Source organism: Eutrigla gurnardus (assembly GCF_963514095.1).
Source record: "Eutrigla gurnardus genome assembly, chromosome: 19".
Classification (NCBI taxonomy): Eukaryota; Metazoa; Chordata; class Actinopteri; order Perciformes; family Triglidae; genus Eutrigla; species Eutrigla gurnardus.
This window is the reverse complement of record NC_139930.1, coordinates 10,641,316-10,653,912: the sequence shown is the minus strand read 5'-3', so window position 1 is coordinate 10,653,912 and position 12,597 is coordinate 10,641,316.

Here is a 12,597-nt window from a genome sequence, read left to right as displayed (position 1 = left end):
ATTTACCAACAATCTCCCATCACCGACGTCACTCCCTACTTCCAAAGCTTCTGTTGTTCTGTCATCACATTTGAAAGCTCATTATCACTCACCCATGTTAGCAACATGCCTTGTTTACGTCAAGATAAAGAAGTCAGATTTGCGACAAAGGGGGTAGTGAATTAGGTTAACAGCTGACTGTATACCACAGAGCTGTCACTTCCCATTTCGGCGACGAAGCCAGTGTGCACCCTGCGAGGGGGTAAAGGGGGCCGCACTCTTGGAGTCAGATGACACTACCCCCCTGTCTGCGATGTGTCATGCCCTTCCTGTCAACTCCCTGTTTCTTCGGAGGATTAGGGAGGATTCACTCTCTGCTATAAACAGCCTATAGAGCAGCGTGTGTCTTGGAATCTGCATCGCAAATTTATTTTATTTTTTTTGTAAAAAGTAGCAGATTTTGGAGCAGAAGTGCTGGACCACATTTTTGAAAGTTGGAGACCTGATGATGCGATGCGAACACTAAACCCTCCACAAGCCAGCCACAACCCAGCAATGTGCTGTATATGCAGGGGCTGATTAAGTGATTTGGGGGCTTGAGGAGAATCCAGGCGGGACATAACGTTGGGAGAAATTTGATTTGATCAAAAGAGGAGCTCACGACCTCCTCCGCTACAGATGCAGAATTAATGGTGAATGGGTGTCGTGATATTATTGATTTAAAGTGGTTGGTACGAGCTGATGTAAGCAGGTGTAAGCATATTTTGTTCTATTGGATTCTGACATGAAAATATGAAGTAATTGAATTTTTGTAATTGTTTCGTTAGATTTTGTTAAATATGTGCACAATATGACAGGGGATGTGATCTAATAGGGTGACAATAAATGTATTTTCAGCCAGACTGAAAGGCTGTGGAACTGAGTTGACAAAGAAAAGGTTCATATTCTTCTTGGTGTTCTGATGTACATCTGGAAGTAAAGCGCCTGAAAATGAAAGCTTTGATGTGGATACTTGGCTAACTTGATTATCGGCTGCATGGAAACTAAAGAACAAAGTGAGTTAAGTACTGCAAACTGTGACACGCAAGATCATTTTATTCTGCTGTTCATTTTGACACTCTGCAGAAATGAAAATAAACACTTGGGATCACATAAGTGCGAGACCTGTGCAGGATCCTCAAATGTATCTACGATGTGCGAGGGTCGATCATTTGAGTATTGGCCTCTGGTTCAACGGCTCACAATAACTAAACTGCTCATAAAATAGGCAAGATATTAAAATGCATCACAAAGGAATTGTAGGTTTGAATCACTTTCAAAAGGGTCAGGAGGAAATCACCTCTGATTATAATAGACCACGCTGCTTTAATATTGATAAAGCTTGAATGAAAGAAAAACCTGGGGGGAAAACAGAGCCAAATGTAAAAGGAGAATGGGAAAATCTCAGAAAATTACAGCCAATGTCGTTTTATGACATCTCTAGACATTTTACAGTGCCTTATAATAATAGAATGTCTTTTTATGCCTTTCAGAAGCTGAAGGACCCACCAACATGGGCTGGGCTATAGAGGGAAGAGGATCTACCGCTGAATCCTGGAAGTAGTACAGGATGATGGACGATACGCTTAGACCTAAACATCACATTAATCCTAAGGCCCAGTGTGACTCCCCCAAGGACACAGCAGCGGGTTCTCCTCCAACACAAGCACAGGGCAAAAAAAAAAAAAAAAGACGGGCAGATTGTGAAGAGGAGGACGCGCCAGTTACGAAGCACAGGGAGCCAGATTTGTGTAGCTTCAGGAAAATGGAGAGGAGAGGGAGAGGAGGCCGTTGGAGCGAGAAGAGCATGAGAGGAAGGCATTAGAGAGAGAGCCGAGAGGTTGGAGAGCAGAGAGGGAGGACAGACGTGCAAGAAGGCAGCTGGAGAATGAATGCAAGGATTCACAGAGAGTGCAGGAAGAGGGGACAAGCTAATGACCATTTCACAGCCCTTTTCAACTAAAAATGGCAACACAGATGTGACAGTTTATGTTTAGATTTTGTCTTTATATACATTTGTTGATGTTGGATTTGTTTTCAATGTTGTACTGTTATCTGAAACAATGTCCTCTTGTCCTTGATGGATGGTTTTTGGCTTGGCCATAGAGGGCCGGCCCTATAGGTGGCTCTGTGGTTGAGTAAGTGTTTCAGCCCACACAAGAAAAATCACAAAGGCAGGGTAACCAACGTATGTGAACTCGGTTGCTGTGGATTTGACAATAATGTTGCCATGCAGTTACCTGGAGCACCTTATGAATCAGACACACATTGTCCGGCGATGTATGTGTCCTCTCTGCAGTCTAACCTTCATGGGAGTAAGTGGAATGTAATTGTGACGATACCATTAGGTATAAAAAAAAATGAATGCACACACTGTGCTCGAGGAAGAAGTTATGGATGCCATGGACCTGCTGGGGGTCATCGCTGTACTCGTCACTGTAAATGGCCGAACTGATCTTGGCAGAATGACGAAGCTTCCTCTTCCCTTTGCTTTGTCTGCAACGTGGTCTTGCATGGCTCTCCGAACTACCTAGAGGCACGGGCATTTATTATTTTCTTCTAATATCAAGGAGACCACAGAGATCAGTGAAGCAATTAATCAATCAAGTCACTGTTGCCCAGTGTGTGGGATGAAGATCTTTCTGTATTATACTGCACCTCTGGAGCTTGAGGGTAGGTCTTTTTTTCCACGGAGCCTCTAGAGAGCTTTTTGTCTTATGATAGCACTACAGAAGCTCACAATGCTGGAAAAAGACACTGGAGAGTTGCATTTGATGCTTTCATTGTTTGCTAACCGGGGAAGAAATTAACATTAATGAAAAAATAATGTGATTTGTATTCACATGTGCTTTTGCCGATATTACATTCACTTTGTAGCTGGTTTATGAGTCCCCTGTGATGGAACATGGGATTTTTTATTTATTTTTTGCAGTCACTGCTGGCCAATGGACAAATCTCCAAATTGATTCTGCCAAGGCGTATCCAGCTTTCCTTGATGCATTTATGTCCCAAATGTTCCGATATTGTCACAAAGAACGACATCTGCGCTCCGTGCCATGTGTCCAGGCCCCCCGCTCGAGGGTTTACCATGTAGTCTACAGCGGGGTCTGCCTGTGTGACACTGATGTGGGGGGTTGAGCATGGGAGCACAAAACAATGAGAATGCGAAAAAAAGGCCCGTACTACATCAACCTTTCATTTTCCATTTCATTTAACAAAGTCATTTATTACCCCACACCATTTACTTCTCCATTATGTTGACAAAATGCCGCCATTATGGATGTTAAAAATTCCCGGGAAAGCAATAGGACTTCATCCAAATTAATTCCTGGTTTTAACCAGCACCATGGTACTGTTTCTAAAAATGGTGCACGCCATGCTTCATTTACTTGGGTCGCACCTCATAGCGGGAACATAATTGTAAAAGAGGTTTGCAACATTGTGTGCATGGAACAGCCTCATGATGTTTGCAGATGTGCTGTGCATTAATGTTGACTGTCGGGATTTTGAAACACATTCATTAAAATACACTTGTTTCTTATCTCTGCATTAACCCTCAGCGGAGTTGGTGTTGCCTCATAACAAGAGGTTCATGCCACGGCCTGTAAAGCTCATCTTGTGCAGTGTTTACGTCGGTTTGCCTCCCCAAAGACATGCATGGTGGATTGTAAATATTCAATAGTTCAAAATAATATATATATATATATATATATATATACACACTGCAATGGTATTTATTTATTTTTGGAAAACCAGATTAATGCAATATAGCTTCCTATGACACCATTGTCTCTCCTGCACTTAGTTTATAAGATGTAAAAAGCTCAGCCGGTGCTCCCTTGCTTTAGGAAAAGTGCCCTCATTCTTCTTCCTCCTCTATTGTGTTTAGCAAGAACTCAGCACTGATAAATGTCTCTATAACCTTGGAAAAAGTCAGGCTGAATACATCCTCAGGAAGTTCGCCTGTCAGCTAGGGGTTGAAGTCAAATGCGCCGCCTTTACTCTCAACAGCATAACTACCACGCATGGAAGCTGTGCTCCATTCCTCACTGACAATTGCCATGAAGGCTCACGAGTAAAATCTAGAACACGTCTGTTGGAAAAACAGATAGTAGATGACACAGTTGAAGGAAAACACGCAATAAACAGAATTTTTAACAAAGGTTTTGAACTTTGCAGATACAGCAGTGCTTTTAATTACCCCATCTAATCATGTCGGAGAGTATGCCATATCATAATGAAGCTTAGTTTCTACCACAGTTCCATTCATCTGTGGCCCGAACAAAATCAATCCTGTGCTATTTAATTAAAGGGCAAGCTCACATTTCATCAAGTCCTTTCAACAAGACCGGGCTCTCCCTGTGTGCAGCGGGCCTCTTGTTTTTGCATGTGGAAGTGTTGGTTTAAAGAGAGAAATACGTTTGGCACTGTTGGCATTTATTTGGATGTATGACCTTTTTAACATGCTTTCAATTGGGGGGCCATCGTGTTTTCTCACTGAAGCAAAGGTTTTGTGAAAATGCCAGAGTGGCGGCATATAATGGGAGAGTAATAGGGAGGTAGTTAGATATGTCTCCCAATGACAGATAAGGTGCACATTTAAAGAGATCCTGCTCAGAGAACAAACCAATGGCTTAAAGGGTTTTTAGTACCATTCAGGAATTCCCTTAGATCTCTGTGTGTGTGTGTGTGTGTGTGTGTGGGGGTTGTTTCTCACCAGGCCTATCATGTATTCCTCTCAGTTTTTTTCCACATTTCGTGTGCGACAAAACTGTTTTATAATTAAATTGTTCCAGTTTTTGACAGTGATTAATTCTTAAATATTTAGATTTTTTTTTTTTTTTTGTTGCCATGTATTGTCCTTTACTTGGTTGTTGAGGTTGTTTCCGTGGTGTTTTTCATATATTACTGAATGTTGAGAAGAGGACTGCTGTTTTGCCGAAAGCTTACTGTTGTAAAACAACAACAGGCCCAGAAATGTCCCACTGGACCGAAACATAGCCCAACAAAACAAACTCCTATTGTTCTAGAAACGCACTATGAGCAGACAGACAGACCATTGTATCTGACCCTCTGCCGGCAAAAGTAATCTGTGTAAGAACTTCCAAGTCATCATCCGTGTCAAAAGCTGCAGTTTCTACTCTCTCACCAGCCGATAGCAGCACTCTTTGACTGACACCAGCACACAAATATTGCCAGTATACTATGGTAAACATGTTCATACCTGTGTTAGGTTGTGTTTTTCTAATAGATAGCGGGGGTAACGTGGTTACATTCCAATCAGGTCCATAACAACATGGTGCAACACTGGTAGGCAGCCAGAAACATTTCAGCCATTTCTTTCTTCCTCCATGTTGAACGAGACCATGTTTAGTGCACTGTTGCATTTTAACAGAAGTAGGAAGGCATAGAAAAATAATACAATTCTCTTGGTGTTACAATGTGTAAAGCTGCACAGCCTCTCACGAACTACCAGGGCTAAATATGATAACTTCTGACAGATTGTTGATAAAAGTTATACAATTTTAATGTACAGAGGAGGTGCAGATGCGGGAAATGGCCCGAGGCAGTACATCCCGAGCTAATACCAGCAAACAATCAGATATGCACTCAAGACCAATCCATGGAGAAGAAGCTGGAGGGCCCTATCCTCTAATAAATCCATTATACCACTGCCAATTCTGTGTAACCTATCCCTTCCTTTAAAATTAAAGCAACAGCGGATATTTCGGTTGCCGTGCAAAAATAAACATCATTATAGCCAATATCTTGTTTAGGTGTTAAGTCAAATTCCCTGCAGCATTCAAGTCTGGCTCCTGTGGGTTACTGGAGCCTACATTGTGCTTTTGAGTGCTGCCGTCCACCTCCACACCTATGCAGCATGCGGAGGTGTCAAGAGCAAAGTTCTTCCTCATGTTTTATTTGTATTAGGCTGCTTTAAAAAAAACGACTATTGTATAGTTGCATCTAAGATTATCTCCTGCCTTCTACATTGCTGTAGTTAAGTGATTTGTCTCTGCTCACAGCTAATGACATGAGGCTCACTTTATATAGCTCACTATATACTACGTATATTCTGTTCGATTAACTGTCTGCCGTATTATAATACATGAGTAGTGTAATAAATTATGTTGTATAACCGTCTTTGAAATGTATTCTATTTGTCTGCTTGTAATTTACTGTCAGCCCTGTTTGATGAGCAATGCTTACCTATCGACTCTGAGGACCCTGCAACACTCAGTGAAGCCTCTCTTGCATCATTCAGTGCGGTACGTGTTCTAGCACTTAAGAGCCGGAGAGACTCTTTTGTCAATACCAGGGCACGCGCAAAATATTTAAAATCAATAAAACTATATTTATTTATGGAATTAGCACGGCCATCAAGCTTATTTCTCATTTAAGATTCCAGCACTTGTGCCCTGTAAATGATGGAAGCGGTCGGGGGTTGGACACCGTGTCCAGCCCTCAATGTAGAGTCATCCACCTCAGTGAGGTAATTAAGAGATCATAGCCGACACAACTGGTGGTGTCAGATTTAGCTCGCCTTGAATCTCATCAGATACTCTCCTCATTTTTTACGGCAATTACTAAAAAAAAAAACGTCTAATGGAAAGGTTGGTTATAATGAGCACAGAGTTTTTGTTTGTAAAAGAGCAAGAACCTCAGTTAGTGTGTGTGTGTGTGTGTGGGGGGGGGGGGGGCATTGACTCCTCATATATCAAAAGCCCTCACTAGATAGACAATATTGATCAGATATGTGGAAAGGTAAAGCCAGTGGGAATCCAGAGGCAATCTCTTTTTACGTATTCTCAAACCTTTATTGCAGCACTATCCCCCCCCCCCCCCCCCCCCCCCCCCACCCACCCCCCTCCCCCATCTCTAATAGATGTTAGGGGTCTTTGTCAGAACTGTTAAATCAGCGTTTGTTTACAAATTGATTGCCTGACCGTTCGTGTTACTTGCCTTCCTGGACTTTGTTCTATCAATGTCGTATGGCTCGTCCCAGGATATCAGCTCTCAAGCCGGTCGGTGAAAGACCAACATAGCCTGAGGCAGTGATGGTCGGAGCTACAGAAATAAACCATGTTGCAAAACAAAGCATTTAATGGCTCTTCTTTGCCCTCTTGCCGGGGACAGTGACAGCCACAATGCAGCTAATTGGGGCATGTTTGGGGTCTGCAATTGACAGGTTATGCCAAAAAGTCAGGTTATCCACACTTAAATTGGGAGGCTTTACTTTAGTACAAGTCAGACAAAATTGACTGTGGGCTTTTTTTTGGTAATGTGGGACTAATGGGATTCAGGTGATGGGCAGTTGTCAAACTGTGAACCTGCGAGCAAGGGGATTGAACCGATTGCAAAAATTACTAAATGTTTTAACTTTGCATGAATAATTCAACCTTTTTTAAACATTTATAAATAATACATTTTACCAATTATTTTTTTCCATTATATAACTTGTTTTTATTATCTGCTTTAAATGGTTGCATGCTACCTAATCCCTTTTTTTGGTGAAAAACATATGTCATCAGCACATTATTTCATAACACTATGGGTATGTTATACATCATATTTCCCATGGGGATCGGCCGGGGGACTCTAGGAGTCGGCGGCATGCTGAGGTCCCACGCAGGTTGAGGATCACCTGCTGTGCTTTAGTGAGCTGCTCTTACAGCATTCTGAAATATTGGAGCCTATGAGTTCCATCAAATACAGATGTTTGTATGTTTGTATGAAATACTGTACATTTAGCTTCTTATTCATGTGAATCATAGCAAACAGCAGAAGCCACGGGGAGTGGGTGGTGGGCAGAGAGAGATTTTTTGGTACGTTCCTGGCTCAAGGCATCCAGTGCACTCACAGAGCACATGGTAATGGTTTGGAATTAGGGCGAATACATTACCATACATTACATAACAGCGGGTGTGTTAGGCTAACAATCATATTAGCTCCTCTCATCTCTTTAAAGGAGCAGGATGTACTGACAGTTTCATACTGGGTCTAGAACTTCTCCCGAGAGGCAATATGCAGAACCGATGTTATTTGTATTACATTTTGGGAAGTTTATATCTATACTAAAAGCTCTCTATACAACATTCAGAGCATTCCTATCGCAGCAAATAACGATTTGTAAAGATGTAGTGATGTCTACCTGAACAAAGAAGGAAGTCACGCTCCCTCTGTGTGTGTTGTTAACCAAGCTTCTCTTCCCTGTGTTGCCGTGCGTGCCTTTCAGTGCACGTTAGCGTGCCCCACTGGTTAGCTCATGGTCACCTCTGCTCTGCTCTCATATGGCGGTTACAGCTGATAAGGTCGTCCTGACTGATGTCACGGAAGCTCTGGTTCCCCCTCAGGTGAACACTGTAAACTGTGTCAGTACAATTGCTGTTGTTTGCACTGAGGGCAGTTAGCACCGTTAGCTAAGCTCTTTTGAAATACACACGCATTCATTTCCCTACATTTCATTGTGAGATTTTGAAAGTGGGTACATCTCATTTATTTATTTTTCGTATTAATCTAAGGCCTTTATGACACAGCAAAAAAGCCGTTTGAAAAGCATTCAAATTTCACTACAGACAGTCTTTATAATGAGGTGCTTGAATGTGGATGATGCTTTGAGAAATAATTAGGGGACACAAGATTTACAGTATGCATCTTGAACTTATTAAGATAATGATGCAAAACAAAAGCACATATTCCCTTTTATGTTTTTATTCTGTGTGTACGGCGTGTCAACACGATTGCAGATTCACTGAAAGTTATGTGGACTTATTCAGTTGCCAGACCCAGTGAGCTCCTGAAGTTTTTGCTGGCGATGAATTCTCTACTCGAGTGATCTATGATGAGTGGTGGCAGAAGCCGAGTCCGTGGGGTCTTAGCTTGGGAACCGGATGGTCTCTGGATTAAGTCCCCCCCGATCGGAGAGGTGCCAGTTTGCCTGGCCCCTTGCACAGGGCCGGGAGCCCAAACTGCTCCCCGGATGCCGTACAGTAGCTGCCCACTGCACAGGACCAATGAAATTAAGGCGATAGTAAACTAAGACTGGTGGGAAACGGGCAGTCCTGAGTTCAGTGGTGCAGTGAAAAGAAATAACTTGTTAACGTACTCTTGATTTGCACTACATAAAGTGGAAAACGCAAGTTCAATTGCAGCAGGAGGGTGCACAAGCCTTCTACCTTTAAATGGCTGTAGAGATTTAATCAACTAAAAGAACCCAATCCATCGTTCGGAGGCTGCTGCCAGTCCGATTACAAATGATATCTACATCAAGGCAAACAGAAGCCGTTGTGCCACGTGGCAACTAACGAGGACAAAGGGGTCACGTTCTTTTGTAAAAGCTTTTTAAAATGTGATATTATGTTGCCAAGTCGATAAATGAATGCAAATGAAGCGATACGATCTGTGAGTGTCGGCATCAATAAAACGGGCTGCTGTTTAAAACAAGCCTCTTTTCACTTAGAGGAGCGCTAAATAAATTGCTACAGCGATAAGTAAAGCACACCTCATCGCTTGTGGCGGACAGGTAGAGAATGGGATGAGCCCATTGCTTGAAGCCTCTGAAGAATTAGGTGACTTCTAGCCTTCACTCAAGGAACAATAGTCTGCGGTGATCAATTCTCCGAGCTCCGTTGATCTCTGGCTCATGGCTAGCTGGCAGTGCCGTTAACTCGCCCTTTACTCTGCTTTGCATGCATTTTGCACAGTAAGCATTCTACCTCCCCCAAATAGGCACACCTTCTTTCTATACATTAGTTCTGATTTGTAAGCCTATTTTTTGCTCTGATTTGACCACCCAGGACTTCACTGACACCGCTTGCTTTTCAGAAAATAACATGCTGTCACACCACTAAAGCTTTAAACTACAGACGCCATTATGTGGATTGTACAGTGGAGCTCCTCACTGGGTTGAAGGACGTGAGACTCTATTATCCACAGTTTCTTTCACACTGTGAGCAGATGTGATCAGAGTGGCCGTGTCAGCTTCACTTATATTTGCACTCGACATTTGAAAATAAAATGACCCTCTGATATACTTCTCCCTTCTCAGAAGACGGAATACACACACTGACCTACAGCGAAGTCACGACGCATTCATTTTTCAACATTTCATTGAGAGATTTTAAAAGTGGGTACATCTCATTTATTTGCTTTTATTCCAAGGCTATATGACAAAGCAAAAAAGCTGTTTAAAAACATTCAAATTTCAATACAGACAAATTCTTTATGAATGTGAATGTGGATGATGCTTTGCAAAAAAATGAGGGGACACAAGATTTACAGTATGCATCTTGAACTTATCTTAAAGATAATGACGCAAAACCAAAGCACAAACTTGCTAAATTAAAAGCACATACTGGCTTAGAATAACATTTAAATTAACTTGATGGTTACTTGTGTACTTGGCTTTGGGTCGGCCTCTAAAGTCGTTTTCCACAGCCCCATTGAGTTCTTGATGAAGGCTCTTACAGTGTGTGTGTGTGTGTGTGTGTGTGTGTGTGTGTGTGTGTGTGTGTGTGTGTGGTCGGATGGTATCCAAGAGACGCGAGATTATTATTAAGTCCTGAAAAGTCAGCTGAATGGTAACAACAAGATCAGAGCCATCAACACGTACAGACTGCCGGTCATCAGATACCCCGCTGGTGTAATAACCTGGCCAAAGGAAGAGATGGAGGCCACCGATATCAAGACAAGAAAGCTCCTCACTGTGCACGGAGGGGGTTTCACCCCATGTCCAGCACTCTGTGATTGTACACTCAGCGGAAGGAGGGAGGTCGAGGACTAGTGAGCATCCGCTATCCAGAATGAAACAACCGAGATCCAGGAGTTGATACAGCAGAAAAGAAAGGGGAACCATCATGAAGTGGATGATATCAAGAAATCATATCAGTGGCTAGAAAAGGCTGGTCTGAAGGACAGCACAGTCAAAAATCATGGCAGCACAAGAACTGGTGCTGAGCACTAGATCAAGAGAGGTCAGGGTCTACCACACCAGACAGGACCCCGGGTGCAGGCTGTGCAAAGATGCCCCAGACAGTCTCGGTCATCACAGCAGGGTGTAAGATGCAGGCAGGTACGCTGTACATGGAGCACCATCACCAAATGGCTGGAACATCTGTGCTGTGTATTATGGGCTGGAACTGAAAGACTCCTCCAAACGTGGTTGAGAACGACCAAGCTAAGATTCTGTGGGACTCCCAGATCCAGACTGATAACCTGGTGTTGGCTAACCAACAATCAGGAAGAAGGGACATGGGAGGTTGGAATAGTGGGTTGAAAGAGGAGATAGAGAATATGTGGAGTTAAGGCATCAGTGGTGCCGGTGGGAATCTGAGCAGATTCCAGGATCAACATCCGAGATCTCTGTCCAGAAGAGTGCAGTCCTAGAAGACCCCCCAGGCTCCCAGGCCTCTGGTAGAGGACCCGAGCCTGAAGGAGGAAACACGAAACCGCCCAAGGGTCGAGTGGGGGGATCTTTGATTTTTTTATCTGTGACTGTGACATTGTGACGAATGTGAGGTGAAATAGATTTGTCTCCCCGTTTATAGCGGGCGCTGTAAATGGTTTTCATGGGGGACATCTGTCCACTCTGTCTCTCCACCAGCTGCTCCCATTTACTTCTCACTTAATCCACCTAGCGTGTCCTTTCACACAGAAATGTGTTTAAATGTTTAAATCGCTTCATCACAACATCACTGTTTGCTTAGAAGAACTCAACAGTCGAAAGTTTTTTTTGGAATGCCTCGAGGCTATAACAGATATTTAATGTGTTTTTCAGAAAGCTTACGGATCAAAAGAAATGATTCCCAAAAAAATCTGCATCCTCTTTGCAGTAAGGAAGCCCAACTACTTCAGTGGATTAATTACATTTCTTCCCTGAAACAATGAATGTTATTTCTTCATTTGCTTTAGAAACTCTCAGATTGGCTGACACCGGTGGTTGTTGGGGGTCAGGAGGAGTAGAACTGTAGACCAATAAGTGAGGCAAAGGAAAGAAAATAAGCAGAAAGGAGAAAATGGGGTATGTAGTCGGTTTCACCATGTAACCCACATCAGACTTGCAGCTAAGTAAATTTGCAATGTTTAATGAGAAATGAAAGAAAGTGTTTCCTCTTAGTGCTACTTAGATGTTTTGGCTAGAGGCTGTGTCTGTAATCCCTACAATGGTTTTTCAGTTACGGCAAAAGAAATAAGGAAAACACCGTCTAGAACACTCAATTAGGATTAGACCTCAGGACAAAGATTTACATTAAGTGTTTCCCTCTAGAACGGCAAGACATCAACATGACATACAGCCAGATGACTTAATTCCCAGTGATTGACACGGATGTTAAAGACACTGGTTACTTCATCATTTGCTGTATAAATGTGATGAGAAGTCGTACGTTTTAGACTGTAAAGTTGTTTTAGCAGCAAGTGATTTAAACAGACATTCAGATCTATTACAAAAAAAGGTTTCACAACATGACAGCTTAAGAACTGATATCTGGGTTGATTTATGCACACCCACACGCAGAAAAAAATGGGTTTGGTAGAAACCTTAGAATTAAATGAAATCGAAAACGAATAGGTCCAATCACT